Raw genomic sequence first — 18,800 nt, forward strand, 5'->3', positions numbered from 1 at the left:
AGTGAGGTGCAATGTAACAACCATAATCTGATGCTTTGCAGGTAGCAATGCAGGAGAAAATTATTTGTAACCATCTTTCACTTCAATGACTTTATATAAAAATCAATACTTTAGAATTAAACTCTAAGTCTCCAAAGGAGATTTTCAAATGTACATATAGAAATGGTTACAGAGAGCAAGATTTATAAGAAACATGTCCACGTGTCCACATCCTATTGCAACTGCTGTACCATTTTTTTTTCCAACTTCTTTCCTTTGCCTGCAAGAGGGGCTCAGATAGGATGGAAGTTTTGCTTGACTTCTTTAATGTCCTGAACTTTCTGTAGCTCTATTTTTTTCAATATGTTCATTATAAATTTAGCTTGGTGTTTCTGTTTGATCTCTTCAACTCTCTTCATTGCATTAATAGTTTTATTCCGTAGTTCTTGCTGGCATTTGACAGGTTCATTTCTACATTTTTCAAATTCAAATGAATTATCCACTGTAAGCTCTTGACCAGCTGCTTTCCTGAATGCTTTAGTCCACCTGGCCTTGTGAGGATTATGCTTTATTTTAAAGTTCTTAGTACATTGGATTTACAGAATCTGAATACCTTGCAATAATTGAAGGTGAACACGATGCCATGGACAGGGTAGGTGGACCCTGAACAGAAATAACACTTCTTGATATGCATGTTGAGCCTTGTGGGACCCCACCAACCAGGCCATGAGCTGGGGAAGAAGTGATGTCATATTATTACATCTTAAAACTAATGTAATATATGCCCTTGGCCTCCAATAGTATTACAATATTTAAACATGCCATCTAAAACTAATATAAAAGCTGACTTGTGGCCTCTAACACTAATATTATATCCATAGCACTCCATCTGAAACTAATACAATAGCTGCCCTGTGGCAATGAATACTAATGTGATATCCATACTATAGTATTTAAAACTTAAATAATAGCTTCTCTGTGGCCTTTAACATTAATATCATGCCATAGTATCTAACACTAATATAATAGCAGCCCTGTGACATTAAATACTAAGATGATGTTAACACTATAGCATCCAAAACCAGTATAATACTTGCATGGTGGTCTTTAATACTACTTTAATATCCATACTATAGCAACTAAAGCTAATATAATAGGTGTTCTGTGTATTTAATATTAATATAATATTAATAATGTGGCCTTGAAACATAAATAACAACTGCCTTGTGCCCTTTTATTCTAATATAATATCCTACTACATCTTGTAAAATTAATATAATAGCTGCCATTTAGGCCTTCAATACTAATATGATATTTATACTATACCTTGTAAATGCCCCCTCACCCTGCTTCATTACACTTCAGCTGCTCCTGGGACAGTATCCCATCCCCAGAAGCAACATCTGCCTCAGAGAACACTGTCCCTGTGGAGAACACCCTGTCAGGGACTGAAATCCCTTCTTCTTTGTCTTAGATATGGTAAAGGTGGTAGAGGAGCTGGGAGTGGGGTTTGGGATTGTTCCCACTTACCAGCATGTGCCCCATAGAAGCCATCTGAATGCTCAGAGCCTGTTTTAATATCATTAACAGGATATAAAGATGCCCCAGTACAAGACTGGTGTGACACTCAGGTGCAATATTCACAATGACTGTGGGAAAAGTAGCTTGATTGTTTCAGGTCAAAATCACATTCAGGCAAATCAGGATCTCTCCAACCTGCTCCAGAAGAATGCATTACAAGAACAGAGCAGATGTGGCCAACCAGCCCTGGATGGAGGAACGAGGCCTACCTTCAAATGTCATCTACACTGAAACCATCTTCTTCTCAAGGTCAGCCAGGCTGAAGCCTAGCCCCTTCTCAAGATCAAAATCAGAAAAACAAAATTATGTGGTGAACATTATGGTTAGGGTGGGTATTGTGGATGGAGTTGAGCCTGAGCAAATTTGTGGTCTGGAGTGTGGTCAGATGTTGAGTACAGAGTAGGTAGGGGTTGTTTACAGAATAGATGTTAAACAGAAGCACATGGTTTGTGGGCTTATATTTAGGGTTTCTAGGGTGAGGTAAAAGCTAGGAGATAGGAAGTAGTGTTTTAGAGTTATGAATAGGTAAGAGGGGTCAGAATAAGGGTCAAACCAAGAATTCCTTAGAATTCAGCATCCCTGGGATACTATGCTTCATACTGTGTTAACATTGACCACCACTTCTTGTGACCCACTCTGTGACCCTACACCACTTATCAATTCCTGTGTAGCCCTGTATCACATCCCATATGGCTTCTAGTGTGCCTTCCACTGTCTGCTTTTACTGACCCTGTGTAGCTCTTAACCTTCTCCTCTTATCTCCTCCTGTGTAACACTCCACCAGCACCTTTCTTCTCTACCTGTGTAACCATCCATCACCTCCTCTCACAGCTTTCTGTGTAGCCCTCCATCTTCTCCTCTCATCTCAGCATTTAGCCCTCCACCACTTCCTTTTATCCGCTCCTATGTACTCTCTTGTCACCTCCTCTCAAGGGCTCATGTGTAGCCCTTGACCATGTTCTCTCATGGCTTCTTTGTAGCACTCCATCATCTCTTCTCATACCATCTTCTGTAGCCCTCCACCAACACCTCTCAACTCCTATGTTTTCCTTCACTAACTGCCCTCATCTCCTGTATATCCCTCTACCACCTCCTTTCTCAGCCCCTTATGTAACCCTTGACAATAATCTCTTACAGTTTACTGTGTAGCCCTTCACCACCTCCTCTCATGACAAAACTGTCCTTCCCAAGGATGCTCAGCCGGCCTCAACTCAACTGTGTTCCTGAGACTCTGACCTATTCTAGAAGTTGTTAAGGATTCTCCATGTCTTCTAACGACTTGTCCATATAATTGGCTTTTTAGGTATTTCCTTTATATTTAATTCTTTAAATTCTAAAACCCAGATTCTTCATCAACATTTGATTTTCTTCATTTGTGTTCTATTGTATTCAAAAGGCCAACTGCTTACTTCTTCAGGGTTGATTCTTAGTACTTTCCTCAGATAATGTAAAGACTACTTTTTTAAGTCTATGCTTTTGTTCAAGTATTCAGAAATGTCACTTACTTACTATATTGTTGTCATCTTTTGCCAACTTAGTGTTCACCTAAGTGTTCTCTCTAGTGTCTCTCTCTCTCTCTCTCTCTCTCTCTCTCTCTCTCTCTCTCTCTCTCTCTCTGTCTCTCTCTCTCTCATCCCTTGGCTGTCCCTAAACTTTATTAGTGTTTGATGTTTACCAGGAGAACTGGGGACCACCTCTGTACTCTGCCAATCAGGTGTTCACCTCCTCCTTCACATTGGGCACTGGAGGTTTTGACCTTAGCTGGTGCTCTCCAGAACTGTCATGGTGGCCATCCTATTTAGGGGGCTTCATCTACAAGTCAGTCTCATGTTAATGTGGGCACTAGGGTTAATTGCTGGTCAGAAGTTACCTTAGTGTGACTGCACTACTAAAAGAATCTTCTGTAGGGTACCCCCTCCTCCACAGAAAATCTTAACTAAGTTTCTCCAGAAATCTTCACCATAATTGATTTTAGGACTATAAGAGCATGAGTCTCTATCTACAAGAGATTTCAATGTATATCTAAAACATGTAATAGCTGACCTTTGGTCTCTAATACTAATATAGTATGCACACTATAGCATTTAATACTAATATAATAACTGCTTTTTGGTCTTTTACAGTAATATTATATCCATAGCAAAACATCCCAATCTAATATAGTAACTATCTCATAGCCTTTCATACATACATACTGTATCATCTAATAGATCTCCTGTGTTCTTTAATATTAATGTAATATCAATATATAGCATCTTAAACTAATTCATGTACCTTTGCCTCTAATACTTAATGATGTTCATACTATAGCACCTAGTGCTAATATAATAGCTGACCTATGCTTTGTAATTCAAATGTGGTCTCTGTACTATAGCCTCTAAAATTAATATAATAACTGTACTGTGGCCTTTAATTGTAACAAAAATCCATAATACAGCATCAGAAACTGATATTATAGTGGCATTATGGCCTTACATACTAATGTAATATCCATACTGTGGACTCTAAAACTAATATAATAGCTTCCTGTGGCCTTCAATACTAACCTGTTATGCTCTCTGGTACTTAAAATATTATAATAGTTGCCCTGTGGTCTTTAATACTAATGATATCCATAATATAGCATTTAAACCTAATAAAATAGGTAAACTGTGATCTTTAATAATAACATAATATCCATAATTTAGCATCTAAAACTAATATAATACGTGCCCTGTGTCCTTTTAATTTTTTTTTAGTTGTTGGTGGACATAATACCTTTATTTTATTTATTTACATATTTATTTATTTCTATGTGGTGCTGAGGATCAAACCCAGTGCCTCACACATGCTAGGCAAGCACTCTACACCAAGCCACAACCTCAGCCTGCCCTGTGGCCTTTTAAAAATATTTTTTAAAGTTATAGATGGACACAATACCTGTATTTAATTATTTATTTTAATGTGGTACTGAGGATCAAATCTATTGCCTTATGCATGCCAGGCAAGTGCTCTACCACTGAGTCACAATCCCAGCCCCTGCCCCATGGCCTTTAATATTAATATGATATAAAAATTATGGTCCCTGAAATTAATATAAAAGTTGTCCTGTGGCCTTCCAATACAGATATTATATCTATCCTATGGCTTCCTTCTGTCTTTTTATATTAATATAATAACCTTGTGATAGCATGAAATCTAATATAATAGCTTCCCTATAGATTTCACTATTAATATGTCATCCATATTATGATCTCTAAATCTAATATGATAGCTGTCCTGTGGCCTTTGTTACTGATATGATCTCCATATTTATGGCATGGAAAACTGATAAAATAGCTGCTCTATGGCATTTACTATTAATATGATTTTCATATTATAGCATCAAAAACAGATATTAGAAGCATTAGAGGCTTTTAATACTAATATGATATCTAAACTGTAGTATCTAGAATGAATATAGTAGCTGGTTTGTGGCCTTTAAATCTAATGTGATATCCATATTATGGCATCTAAAACTAATACAATAGCTCTCCTTAGCTTTTAATACTAAAATGATATCTATGTTATGGCCTCTAAAACCAATATAATAGACATGACCTTTAATATGAATGTGATACCTTTTCTACAGGCTGTGAAACCAATATAATAACTCTCTGGTGGATTTTAATATTTAATATACATGATATAGAATCTAAAAGGGATAAACAGATGCTCTGTGGCCTTTAATATTAGCATGATATTTATATTATAGTATATTAATCTAGTAAAATATCTGCTTTGAAGCCATTAAACTAATGATATTCATGCTATACTATTGAAATTAATATATCAATTGCCATGTTGACTTTAATACTAATATGTTATGCATACTTAAACATCTAAAAGTGACATAATTGTTGACCTGGGCATTTAATACTAATATGATATCCATGCTAGAACATCTAAAACTGATATAATGGCTTCCCCGAGATCTTTAAAACTAATAAAATATCCATCCTAATATAAGAGCTGCCCTGTGGCCTTTAATAATATAATATATAATACTAATATGATATTCATATTATGTCATCTTAAACTGATAAAATATCTGCCCTGTGACCTTTAATATTAATATAGTATCATACTGTAGCATCTGAATTAATGTAATGGCTGTACTGTGGTTTCAATACTAAATAATATACATACTGCAGCACCTAAAACAAATAGTTGCCATGATGCCTTTAATACTGATATGATATCATATTAGTATAACATCTAAAACTGCTTAGTGTAGCATCTAAAACTGATATAATAGCTGCCCTGTAGCCTTGAATACAAATAAGATATGCATACTCTATTATCTAAAATGGATATAATATGTCCCCTGTGGTCTTAATACTAATATAATAGCTGATCTGAAGCAATTGGTACTAGTGTGATTACCTGTTTGGCATCTAAAACTGATAAGATAGCTGTCCTATGGCTATTAATATTAATAAATTCTCCATAATGTAGCATCTAAACCTGATATAGTAGCTGCCAATACTATTATGATATTCAGAATACTATCTAAAACTAATATAGTATCTAATACTAATGTAACAACTAAACTTTTTCCTTTAATAGTAATGTAGTATATTTACTGTAGCATTTTACACTACTGTAAAAACTTTCCTTGTGGTATTTAGTATTAATATATGCACACTGTGGCTGCAGAATAGGTTAGTATAGCTCTCATATAGCCTTTCATATTAGTATAATATCCATACTACAGAATCTACATTAATATAATAGCTACTCTGTGGCTTCAGTATTGAAGTAATATCTATACTATAGTAAGTACAACTAATATAATAACTGTACTGAGGGTTTAATTCTATTACTAATATAATAACTTCCCAGTAACCTCTAATGTTAATAATATATCCAAACTATAGCATCCAAAATTAATATAATAGCTGCCCTGTAGTCTTTTATACTAAATTAATAACCATGCTATAGCATCTCAAGCTAATATAATATCTACTCTGTGGCTTAATGTAGTAGCCATATGATTGCATCTAAAACTGATATTATAGCTTCCCTGTATCCTTTAATACCAATACGACATCCTTAGTATAGCATCTTAAATTGATCTAATAGCTACTCTGTGGCCTTTAATATAATATCCATATAATATGATATCTATAATATAGCATTTAAAATGAATATAATATCATCCCTATGGCCTTTAGCCTTAAATTTAATAAAATCTCTATACTATGTCATCTAAAGTAATATAATAGCTGCCCCGTGGACATTTATACTATTATGATATCCATACTATCGCATCTAAAGTTAACATAATTTAACAAAATGCCTGTAGTTCTGGGATTTAATAAAGTAATATGATATCCAAACTACAGTTTCTAAAATGAGTATAATAGCTTAATACTAATAGGATTTACATAGTATAGCATATAGAACTAATAAAATAACTAAAGTTTTGGCTTTAATATATTTTTTGGTAATAGGAATTGAAACTAGGGGCATTTAACCCCATCCCCAGCCCTTTTTATTTTTTTTTTTAAATTTATTTTGACACAGGGTCTTGATAAATTACTTGGGGACTCACTAAGTGGCTGAGGCTGGTCTTGAACTTGTAATCCCCCTGCCTCAGCTTCCTAACTCACTGGAATTACAGGCATGTGCCACTGCCTGGCTGGGCTTTAATCCTAATATGGTGTGCATAGTACAGCACCTATACTAAGTACTATAGGAGCTGCCTGTGACACTATTATTAGTATTATAACTGCACTTTGGCCTCTTAATGTAATATTATAGCTCTCCTGTAGCCTTTCATATTAATACAATATCCACATATAGCATCTAATATACTAGCTGCCCTATGGCCTTTAATAATATCAACACTGTATCTCCTAAAATTGAAGTGATAGTTTCCCTGTGGCCTTTTAATACTATATAAAATCCATACTACAACATCTAAAATGAATAAAATACCTGCTCTGTGACCTTCAATTCTTTTATGATATCCACATTATAGCATTTAAACTAATAAAATAGCAGTCCTATGGCCTATAGTTCTGATGTAGTATCCATACTTTATCATTGTAAATAATATAACAGTTGCATATTGTCTTTAATACCAACATCATATCCATAGTATAAACTCTAAAACTACTACTTGGCTTCCCTGTGACCTTTAATACTAATATAATATCTATACTATAACATATGAAAGAAACATAATGCATGACCTGTGGTTTTTAATATTGATGTAATATCCATCTTATTGCATCTTAAGCTAATAAAATAACTGCCCTGCGGTTTTCATATTATTATGATATCCATAGAACAGTACATGTAAAATTAACATACTAGCTTCCCTTTGGCCTTTAATGTTAATATAATATTCATGCTCTAGCTTCCAAAACTATTAAAATACCTGTTGTAGCCTTTATAATAAAATTATATCCATTAATCAATAAAATAAAATAATGGCATTTCAAGATATTATAATAATATAATACTAATGCAATATCTGTATTGTTACTTCTAAAAGTGATATAATTCCTGCTCCATGGGCTTCAATACTAGTATTGAATATGATATCCTTACTAGAACATCAAAAACTGATAAAGTGGCTGCCCTGTGTCCTTTAAGACTAATATAGCATTTAAAATTGATATGACAGCTTCTCTGTGGCCTCTGATATGAAGATGATGTCCATAATATAGGATCTAAAACTGATCTAGGGCCAGGTGCAGTGACACATGCCTATAATCCCAGTGGCTCAGGAGGCTGAGACAGGAGGATTGTGAGTTCAAAGCCAGCCTCAGCAAAAGTGAGGTGCTAAGTAACTCAGTGAGACCCTATCTCTAACTAAAATATAAAATAGGGCAGGGGATGTAGCTCAGTAGTCGAGTTCTCCTGAGTTCAATTTTTGATATCAAAAAAAATTAAAAAATAAAAAATAAAACTGATATAGTATTTGTCCTGTGGCCTTCACAGCTAATATGATATCTATATTGTTGCATCTAAAAGTAACATAATAGCTGCCCTATTGTGATTAATACTATTATTATGTGCCAATGTCTTGGCTGGGCACAGAATCACGAGCCACCACACACCTTGTAGATTCAAACAGCAATTCTTTATTCCCGAACTCACACCGGCCTTCAACAAACACGTTCTGGGGAAATCCCAGTTCTGCTGCCGCCCAATTCACCTCCACCATGAGGCTTCTTTTCCAATACTTTTTGAATCTCACAAGAACTCAACGGGAACTCAAGCAGCAGGAATGCCCTATTCCCAGCAGCAATAATCTTCAACATTGAACTTCCCTAAAACCCATATTGTCTTAAACTGGGAACGCCTTGAACTTGTCTTAAACCGGGAACGCCCTAAACCCAAGGAGCAGGATACTTCCTCAAACCTGCAGGATACACCCTAATCCTGGATCCACCCTGGTCCTTGAGCAGGGTCACCTTTCTCAAACACACAAGCAAGGTCAACAGCGAAATTCCAAGGCAAGTCCATTTAACATGGGGTACGCTGGCAAGGAAATTTCGATGCGTCATTCCTACTTGGCAATGGCCCTCAGCAATTATGTCCATCCTATAGTATCAAAAACTGATGTGGCTACTCTGTGGCTTTTTGTATCAAATGTTAAACATAATATTGCATTGAAAACTGATATAATAGCTGCTCTGTGGTTTTTGGTTCTAATGTGATATCCATATATAGAAGGGGTCCCTGCAGGCCTGGGGCAGGCAGCTGGCAAGCTGTGGACACTCCCACAGAGGTGAGTGCTGGCCCAGATGACCACTCTCCTGGCTGACCGTCTGTTCAGGCAGGCATAGAGACTGCGCAGCCAGGGCGGGCAGGAGGGACAATTCAGTGAGGACCCGGCACCCCGCCCCTGGGCCTGGGGCAGCATGGGCGTCCACTGTTTTACAGATGTCCTCTCCAGCATTCTGTGTGGCATAAACCAGCACCACATAGACAGTGGACACCAGTGCTTTCCAATGTAGACAAGGCAAAGCCCAGTTGTCTCCTGGACTCCCAGCCCCTGAGCAGACAGTGGTGGTCAGCAGGAGGATGCCCACTTCCTGGGCCCCTGCTTGGCCTCCCTAAGGTCCCCGCCTGGCCCCTCAGCACCCTGTATCAGGGGCTGCACCTGAGACCAGGTCTCTCCCTCTTCCCAGGCCAGCCGCCCCTCTCCAGGACTGACTGACCACACAGGACTGACACGTGCTGCAAGTGGGACAGACTTTGAGACATGGGGCTCAGTGAGAGAAGCCAATACAGAGGGTCACTCAGTGTGGACTCTGTGGGCAGGTCCTATCCACAGCAGGCCATCCAGACACAGGCAGTGGGCAGGTGCTAAGGCTGGGCCGGGTACTGGGTCACTGCTGGAGTGCGAGTGCCTTTCAGGGGTAAATAGGCTGTTTTGGAAGTAAAGGCACTGGGCGCCCAGTGCTGTGAAGGCACCTGATGTCTGGCTCTATCCCTAGCAGATGAACTTGTGCACGTCCAGCACAGCTACAGCCCATGCTCAGGTTCCTGCTCTCAGTGACCCATAACCAAGTGGAGGCAGAGAGGCCAACCTCAGAGATACCAGTGTGGCCACATGCTCTGCAGAGTGCAGGTGACTCGTGGGGACCTTGGAGAACACATGGGGGCATTACAAGCTGAAGCTGGGTGACACTGGACATAACATGGGGCAGTCCTGGGGGGGACCACATCCCAGGGCAGCAGCTGCAGAGATGACATTGAGGTGGCCACATTTATTGTCAGCTGTTAGCAGTGGTCAGGTGGGAGCACCCCGCCAGAGCTGAGCCTGGCCCGACCCAAGAACGGAGGCCTGGTGTGAACTGCATTGGACGGTGGGGTTCCTCAGCCAGTGAAGTGGCAGAACGCAAGGCCTCTCACCCCCAGGCCCATGACCTGCAGGAGGAGAGGGTGGAGGTGAGTCCCTGGGCGCGGCTGAGTCTCCTGGCAGTGATAGTCACACCAGCTTCTTAAACTTCCTGTAAACGTCTCTGTGCACAGCAGGGCACGTGAGGCCTCGGGAGGGCTGTTTTCCAGGTGGACAGATGTCCCCATGGATGCTGCCAAGCCTGCTCCAGTCCCTGAGGTCAAGATGCGTTACACCTGGCTGAGCAGACGTGGCTGGGACCAAGCTGACCCTGGCAGGGAGACCCCACTGACCTTGAAGACGTGTCCTGCCTGCAGCTCCCGCAACAGCTGCTCTGGACTCAGGCTGTCTGCTTCAGAGGTCACGCAAAAGCCAGGGTAATCAGCCCCCCCACCCTGGAAGCAGCAGGACATCAACCTGAACACTGGCATCTCCAGGGTGCACAGCCGCATCCCTGTGAGTAAAGCTCAAGTACGTCCCTGAAGCCCAGCCACCCGCCTGCTGTAGGACCCCAGGTGGCCTGACAGTGCCCACTCCCCAGTAGGGTCCTGGGCCTACTGGTTCTGCCTGGCACCTGCAGCACTTGATCCCCAACTCTGCCCTGACTCATGGACTGCAGGGGTCAGCAAGGACACCTGGAGCCCAGGAGCTGGAGAGGCCAGGCTCCTGGAGGGAGCTGGACACCATTGTAAGAGGTGAGTCCTGTCTACATTTGAACCCCAGAACCTGTGAGTGGGACCTGGTGTGGTAACCGGGTCTCTGCAGAGGTCATTAGTGAAGGGTCCTGAGATGGACTCCTCCTGGGTCAAGTGGCCCTCATGCAATGGCCGTGTACTCCCAAGAGACAGAAGAGGGGACACAGACCCTGAAGATGGGTGACACTGGACAGAGCATGGGGCAGTCCAGGGGGGGCACATCCCAGGGCAGCAGCTGCAGAGATGACATTGAGGTGGCCACATTTATTGTCAGCTGTGAACAGCGGTCAGGCGGGGAGTGCCCTGCCAGAGCTGAGCCTGGCCCGACCCCAGGGACGGAGGCCTGGCTTGAGCTGCATTGGAAGGTGGGGTTCCTCAGCCTGTGAAGGAGGAGGAGCCCCGTGGAGATGGAGGCAGAGACTGGACTGAGGGGGCACCAGCCAGGGCCATCTGGAGCCCAGAAGCTGGGAGATGCAGGAGGAGTCTCCTTAGAGCCTGTGCAGGGAGCTCAGCCTGGGACCCTGGTCCAGCCTCCACCCTCCAGGGTGGGATAGGAAAAGGTCCTGTGGTTTTCAACGCTGGTTTGTGGTCATTTTCTATATCAGCCCCAGTGTTCCCTACACTGGCCAAGTGCTGAGCGGCCATCCTGGCACTCCCGCCATCTGCACAGGTCACCCTGTAGCTGGACAAGCATGTGGTGCTGCCTTCCCACTCCTGGACCCTGAACACCATAGCACAGAGCACCCCATGGCCCCTCCTTGACTGACTGCCATGTGCACACACCTGTCTCGGGGTCCATGCGGATCACCTTGCCTCCTTCAATGCAGGCCACCCAAAGTGTCCCTGTGGTGTCCATGCACAGCCCATCTGGCATTCTTTGCTCTGGCTCCAGCTGGCACACCAGCCATGGGTTTGCTGCAGCAGGACAGAGGCACGTGGCCCCTCACAGCCCAGACCAGGAGGTCATGTTGCATGGCCTCAACCATGGGAAGGAGTTACAGACCTGGTGGTGCATCTGGGACCCCAGGAGGGGACTCAGGAGGATGTGGGAGGACTGGCCACAAAGGCTCCCCCCCGGGGAGGGTGTTGGGGGCTGGCCACGGGAGGCCCCACCCAGGGAGGGCTTGTGGTGCTGGCCACGGAGGCCCCTACTCCAGGGAGGACGTGGGGGTCTGGCCACGGAGGACCCCACCTGGGGAGAGTGTGGGTGGCTGGCCATAGAGGCTCCTACCCCAGGGAGGGTATGGGTGGCTGGCCAAGGAGGCCCATACCTGAGGGAGGGTGTGGGGAACTGGCCATGGAGGCCTTAGCCTGGGGAGTGTGTGGGGGACTGGCCAGGGAGGCCCCTACCCAGGCCTCCTGTCTGCACGTTGTAGTCATAGGCCCACACAGAGTAGACCAGGCTGTCCACATAGTAGAGAGTGAGGTGGTCCAGGGACCAGTCCAGCCCATTGGGATGCCCAGCTGATCCAGCTGTCTGATCACAGAGCGGTCAGCGTAGAGTGTATACAGGGAGCCCTGCCCCGGCTCCCACACTCCTGGAGTGGACACCTCTGGCATGGTGCCTGAAGAGAGTGAAAGGTCAGTGGGCAGCACCCCAACCTGCCTTGTCCACCCCACAGAGACCCGCTGTGCAGAGAGCTGTGGTCACCCTCAGTTGGGGGACAACAGGCAGGATGGCCCTCAGGCAGTATCTGTGAATGAGCCTCTGTGCTGGGCGAAGAGGGACCCCAGAGATGTTCCACCTGGGTAGAGGCCTGCTCAGGCAGAGGTGCAGGGCCCTCAGCTGCACGTGAATGGCCTCTGGCCAGCAGCCCTGGCCGCTGCTCCACCCTGGCGGCTTCGACCCTCCCAGGGTCCTCTCTGGGCATGGACCCAGGAAGAATTACATGAAAGCCGTGGGCTTTGGAGCAGGAGGAAACCTGTGGGCTGCCCAGCACCTGCATAACCTCGGGTGCTGCTTGCCACAGCCTGGGGAGAGCTCCTGAGGTCCCCAAAAAGCCAGCACCCACCATGACGACAGACTCTCCAGGTGGCCTGGGACACCTTTGGCTAACTAGGCCACAGCCAGTCCTTTCAGCAGCTCACCTGCCTCAAACCTCCCAGTGGGGTCCACCTTCCCATTGTTGAACATGTTGTGGGGCTTGTCATGGTCCAGCCAGGCCACCCACTCCTCGTGCCCCGTCTCCCAGTCCAGGAGGCCAAGGCAGGTACCAGAAGCCACCATGTAGCTGCCCTCTCTGCACAGAGCCACACAGCCACCAGGGTCTCCTGGGAGGACAGAGGATACAGGACAGCAGGGTGGCCCAGCTGCTGCTTTTCCAGGAGACAGTGCCACCCCACCCATGGGGCTTGTGCTGGGAGGCACCATCAGGGCACAGAGCACGTCTCAGCACAGGACCAGTCCTGCTGGGCCTGCGTGGACCACTTCTCTGCGCCCCCCTCCCCACAACGGCCACCATAGGGCCTCTAGATGGGACTGGAGGCTGCTGAGCCTGCCTGCAGGCCACCAGGACTGCAGAAATGGAGAGCGCTGGCGTCTCCTCACATCAACGCCAGTGTGAGATCCGCGGGTGCCCCTGAGCCCTCGGGTAGGACCGCTGGACCTGGGGCTGGCTCCACAGGAGCATACCTGAGGCCAGACACAGACTTTGGGCCAGCCCTGATCTGCAAGGGGGACAGTGGCACTTGCCCTTGGGGAGGGTGAGTGTGAGTGGAGGACGCTCCCAGAGTGCTGCTTCTGCTCCTCAGAAGGCCCACAGGGGTCATCAGCCACACAGGTGTGCAAGCCCCAGAGACACACAGGTAACTCTCAGGTGTGTGAGCCCATAGGGGTCATCAGCCACACAGGTGTGTGAGCCTACAGGGGTCGTCAGCCACATAGGTGTGCAAGCCCCACAGACACAGATACCACCCAGGTGTGTGGGTCCACGCACACACATGAGCCTGGAAAAAGCACAGTCACCCCCACCCTGGCTCCTGAGTCAGGACAGGTGCGTGTGTGGCACAACCTGGGGTCAGAGCCAGGCGAAGGCTCCACACAGCCGCCAGGAGGATGTCAGCATTTCTAGGACTTTGTCTGGAGGACAGCTAGCCCATCTTTGGTCCATCCTGTACACCAGGACTTCCCACCCCCACAGTCTGTCCTGTGCCCAGGGTGTGACAGCCCACACTCCAGGGGCTCCAGAGCAGGCAGCCAGGTGCTGAGCAAGCAGGTGCCCCGGCTGGGCCCCTGCAACCCTCAGGCCACGAGTGATGCTGGACACCTATGACAAAGGTACCAAGAAGCCCTAGGACCTCAGGGGACACGGGCCATGGGCAGGCAGGACAGCTTCATAGCTAAAGGAGCCCCAGGACCTCAGGGGAATGGGCCCCTGGGTACATAGGATGGTCTCACAGCTCCCTCCCCAGGAACAACTGGAGCTCCAGGGGACCCACACTTCCTCAGGACCACGTTCTGCAGCCCCCAGACCCACATTCTGCAGACCCCAGACCCACATTCTGCAGCCCCCAGACCCACTTCCTCTGGCCCTCCATCTGCAGCCCCATCCCCACTTCCTCTGGCCCTCTGTCTGCAGACCCCAGGCCCACTTCCTCAGGCCCTCCATCTGCAGCCCCATCCCCACTTCCTCTGGCCCTCTGTCTGCAGACCCCAGGCCCACTTCCTCAGGCCCTCCATCTGCAGCCCCATCCCCACTTCCTCTGGCCCTCTGTCTGCAGACCCCAGGCCCACTTCCTCAGGCCCTCCATCTGCAGCCCCATCCCCACTTCCTCTGGCCCTCTGTCTGCAGACCCCAGGCCCACTTCCTCTGGCCCTCCATCTGCAGCCCCATCCCCACTTCCTCTGGCCCTCTGTCTGCAGACCCCAGGCCCACTTCCTCAGGCCCACCATCTGCAGCCCTCAGGCCTACTTCCTTTGATCCACCATCTGCAGCCCCCAGGCCCACTTCCTCAGGCCCACAGTCTGCAGCCCCCAGACTCACTTCCTCAGGTCCACTGTCTGCTGGTCCCAGACCTACTTCCTCAGGCCCACTGTCTGCATCCCTCAGACCCACTTACACTGGCCCAACATCTCCAGCCCCCAGACCCACACTTACTGTGGCCCACAGTGTGTAGCCCCAGGCCCACTTCCTCAGGCCTACCATCTGCAGCCCCCAGGTCCACTTACTCAGGCCTATGGCCTACACCTCCCCAGAGTTGGGTTCCACCGGCACACAGTCCTGGCGTTGATGTCCACATACACCAGCTGCCTGGTCTCCTCTTCCCACACGGGACACTCCCCCATCCTGTACCTCTCCCTGATGACAGCCTCAATCCTGGGGGACGCCATGGCCTGGGAGGACGACAGGGCTGTGAGTGCCCTGTTCCCTGTCCCATGCTCCTGGTCATCGGGTGAGGGCTGCTGCACTGTGCAGGCTGGGCGCTCCCAGATGTGTGACACATCCTGTGGTCTCAAGGACAGCCTCTTCTGCTCATGAAGCCTTACCCAGGCAGACATGGTGATGCAGAGAAGGACCCAGCCAAGCCCGTGCCCCTCCTGGCTCCTCTGCCACCTGGCACCCTGCATGACCCAAGATATTGATAGAACATGCAGGTGCCCTGTCACTTGAAAAGGCACTCCCTGACAAGGTTCCAGGAGTCCCTGTGCCCTTTCCTTCTGGTGGCACAGTGTGCCCACCACTTCTTCACCTTCCAGGACCCCTAGCTACAGCCTGGGAAGCAGGGGCTGCTAAGCTGAGCCACTGTCCAGGTGGGCCCGGCTCAGAGGCTGGGGTGGGGTGCGATCTGCAGGTGGCTGGCTCCCAAGCACACACCCTGGCCTCTCTGCCCAGGAGACCTCTCCCCCAGAAGGGCTCACTTCTAATGCTCCTGTTAATCGGGTTGCTGTGCCACGCCTGCCCTTGGTGGGACTCAGTTCACAGGGCCCTTCCTGGATGGCACCAGGAGGCCCAGCAGCCCAGGGCTCCCATACTGGGGCGGCTCACATGCTCCTCAGCCCTCATCCTGTCCTGCTCCCTCAGCTCCTTGGGACTCCACTGCACTCAGGCTGAAGGGTCCACCAAGTGAGGGCAGCAACTGTCTTCCGCCCTCCCCTCCCTCATCCCTCCCTCCGTGCTTCACCAAACCAACAGAGCCCTAGGCGGTGGCATGTCACTTGTTCTGTCCTGCAGAGCCAAGGTAGCAGTTGCAGGAGTTGTCCTGTACTCTCTGCACTAGAGTAGGAGAAGCAGCAGCCCTTAGGACCTTGCTTCCATAGAGAGCCTCCCAGGTCGCGGCCAGAGCCCCACCAGGCATCCCTGAGACTTCCCCTTAGGGCCGACCATTCGACCCAGCCCTCCTGGGTTCTCACCTGGCACAGGTGCTTCCCTGGGCAGAGGGACACTGTGCTCCTGTCCTACTGCAGAAGAGCGCCCTCTTGCAACTGGGAGTCCACAGGGCTCACCCAGGCAGGCTCACAGGGAGCACAGTCTTGGCCCAGCAGGCCTAGAGGGGGCGCTGAGGAGGCACGGGGATCCCTGGGCAGGCAAATGGGGCGCTGGGCAGGGCTCTACCCACAGGCATCCTGTAAAGAACGGACTGCTGATCTCCGAGCTTCACTTGCTGACCCTACCCGGCCTCACACACCTGGCCATGGCACCCAAACTTTCACAGGCACCAGAGTCCCTCCCCGTGTCTTCCTCCGCCCTCTGAGATGATCTGGGCGTCACTCCGCCAGCCTCCTGTAGGCTCCTTCAGCAGCCTCTGCCCACGTGCCACTCCAATGAGTACAGTGGTGCCAGGGACCCTGCGCCTCTCCTGCCACCACCGCTTTCTGCCAGCAGGATTGCCAGGGTACTCCCCAAGGAGAGAATTTTGGCAGGAGGTGCTGCTCTCTTGCAGGCCCACACCAAGGGTTCCTCCGGCTGCAGACAGGGTAGTGGCCTCTATGCAGCCAAGACCTAGCTCTCCCTGAGACACACTGTGGGGGCACAGAGCCCCACACGCCCTTTGCTCCCACATTCCAGGGGCCCTGGCACCAAACCAGTTGTCATGTCCCCATGACTCCACAACAGGACGCCAGGCACTCACCCTTCTCCACTTCCCTTGGTCCAGCTGTCCTATCTCCAGAATGCTCCTCCTCCACCTGCCAAATGCTAGCCCTTTCCCAGGTCCTGCCTAGATTCCCAGGGCAGCCTCCTTCTGCACCTGGGGCGGATGATCTCATCTGACTCATGACTTACACACTCCAACCTGTGGATGACTCCCCCATTTGTAGATGAGCACACACCAGCTCCCAGAATAGATTTCTGCCTACCACCCTGCTTGGAAGTCTATCAGGCATCCCACATGGGCTTGCCCATACACCCCTGCTCCCCACCTGGGATGCCTCCCCATGTCCAACCCCAGTGGGCTGAATAGCACCCCAAGTGCACTGGGACCTCGGGATAGGGCTTCTTTTGCATTTAGGGTCTCTGCAGATATAATTAGGTAATGATCTCAAGATGAAACCATCCTGGGTAAGGGTGGCCCTATGCAATCGCAGTGTGCCCACTAGAGACAGAGAAGGGGACGCAGGCACAAAGGAGTAGCACCTGGACACAGAAGCAGAGACTGCAGTGAGGGGCCACCAGCCCAGGGCCACCTGGAGCCCCAGGAGCTGGAGAGGCAGGAAGAGCCTCCCTGGAGCCTATGCAGGGATCTCAGCCTGGGACCCCTGGTCTTGGCCTCTGCCCTCCAGGGCTGGCAGAGGACAAGTTCCTGTGGTTTTCAACTGCTGGTTTGTGGTCATTTCCTACATCAGCCCCAGTGTTCCCCTGCACTGGCCAAGTGCTGAGGGGCCACCTTGGCACTCCCGCCATCTGTAAAGTTCCCCTCTGTAGCTGGACAAGACATGACTGGAGTCTACCCTGGAGCCTGGGGAGGTAGCTAAGCCCTGTGACCCCTGGTCTCAGCCTTCTGCCCTCTAAGCCTGGAGGAGAAGATCCCACTGGACTGGGAAAATGGTTTAAGCCCCTGTGACACTTTGTTTCTAAGTTCAGGACATTTACAGGGCCATGAAATTGCATCCAAAGTTGGCCCCTCATCCCTGCCTTCGAGATATCCTGTCCACCGGGCTCCTCCCTCCCTCCCCTCTGCTCAACTCTGCAGCTCCCTGGGCCTCAGGGCTCCTTCCTGCCTCCCCTCTGCTCAGCTCTGCAGCTCCCTGGGCCCTGGGGCTCCTCACCCCCCCTCAACTCTGCAGCTCCCTGGGCCTCAGGGCTCCTTCCTGCCTCCCCTCTGCTCAGCTCTGCAGCTCCCTGGGCCCTGGGGTTCCTCACCCCTCCCCTCTGCTCAGCTCTTCGGATCCCTAGGTTTGGGAGCCTCTTCAACCAGGTCTCCCTGGCACTACCCTCTCCCTGTCTGCTCCCCCAGAGCAGGAGCCTTGTGCCAAGTCAGTGTGAGCCTGTGTCCCCTGCAGTGACTCCTCTGATGTCCTGTTGCCACCCTGCTGGCATAGTGTGGGCTCCCCCACCAGAGCATGGCTCAGTCAAATGGATAGTGTCCAGTTCTTACTCTCCTGGTGACACTTCTCCCTCCCTGTGGGACAGCTGGAGACAGTGTGCTGCACTCAGCCTGCTGGCCCCACATCCCACTTGGCTGTCCAGAGAAGCTGTGGTGGCCCTGGGGCACCTTGGGAGCCGCAA

General features: G+C 48.5%; 2 pseudogenes across 2 annotated transcripts; both read right to left on the reverse strand.

Moving 5' to 3' along the window:
- Positions 1–212: 212 nt before the first annotated feature.
- LOC308647813 (putative ribosome biogenesis protein RLP24) lies at positions 213–673 on the reverse strand (annotated as a pseudogene). Its single transcript has one exon. The product of its transcript is annotated as a putative ribosome biogenesis protein RLP24 (transcript).
- Positions 674–10,419: 9,746 nt separating this feature from the next.
- On the reverse strand, positions 10,420–15,466 carry LOC308648318 (regucalcin-like; annotated as a pseudogene). Its single transcript has 6 exons — positions 15,305–15,466; positions 13,225–13,407; positions 12,487–12,701; positions 11,920–12,051; positions 10,735–10,895; positions 10,420–10,470 (listed from the first exon to the last, which is right to left on the reverse strand). The product of its transcript is annotated as a regucalcin-like (transcript).
- Between the last annotated feature and the right edge of the window lie 3,334 nt (positions 15,467–18,800).

The sequence above is a fragment of the Spermophilus citellus genome (genome assembly GCF_964194105.1).
Source record: "Spermophilus citellus genome assembly, chromosome: 4".
Classification (NCBI taxonomy): Eukaryota; Metazoa; Chordata; class Mammalia; order Rodentia; family Sciuridae; genus Spermophilus; species Spermophilus citellus.